Source organism: Penaeus monodon, chromosome 31 (genome assembly GCF_015228065.2).
Source record: "Penaeus monodon isolate SGIC_2016 chromosome 31, NSTDA_Pmon_1, whole genome shotgun sequence".
NCBI classification, from domain to species: domain Eukaryota; kingdom Metazoa; phylum Arthropoda; class Malacostraca; order Decapoda; family Penaeidae; genus Penaeus; species Penaeus monodon.
The window spans coordinates 11,238,645-11,239,273 of NC_051416.1; the positions used below are offsets into that span (position 1 = coordinate 11,238,645).

A 629-nucleotide genomic window follows, 5' to 3' on the forward strand; every position below is an offset into this window, starting at 1 on the left:
GGACCCAACACACGTAAGATCAATGGTGTCTACTTAAGGAAGAGACAAGACCAATAATAGGGACGAAGAACAAGTCTCAAAGGGTGTTATGGGGCAGTAGGAACCCCTTATTGTTCTTCACCCCCCCCCCCTCTATAACACGCCTCCCCTTACCCTCCCCCCTCCCGCTTAGTGGTAAGTGGGTTTGCCCAACCACTTTCATACCACTCAAATATTTCCTTTTAATTTTTTTTTTCTTGCTTTCTTATTCTTCCACTTTGGCTTCCTGAATCATAGCTTTTCATGTTAAAAAAAAAGAAAACTTTTCTTCTTGTCCTCAGTCCCCCTCCTGCCCCCTTTAACCCCTTGTCCCAACTGCACGCGTTTTCTCTCTCTTTTCCTCAAACAACCCCGTTCGTTTTCCCCTCTTCCTCTTTTCGCTATCTCCTCCTCAGTCGCTCTCCTCCCTTCCCTCTCTCTCCTTCCTCTACACCATCCTCCTCTCCCCCTTCCCCACCCATCTGCTCTCCACCCCCCTCCCCCCGGCTTTCTTTACGCCTTCCCTCCTTCTCTGCAAACACATCCATCCCCTTCCCCAACAATGCCCCCCCCCCCTTTCTCTCCACCTACTCCCCAGCCACAACACATTC

General features: G+C 50.2%; 1 protein-coding gene across 1 annotated transcript in view; it reads left to right on the top strand.

Moving 5' to 3' along the window:
* LOC119593031 (carbonic anhydrase-related protein 10-like) overlaps positions 1-629 on the top strand; it is a gene marked incomplete in the record, with an annotated part of 152,330 nt that overhangs the window by 124,968 nt on the left and 26,733 nt on the right.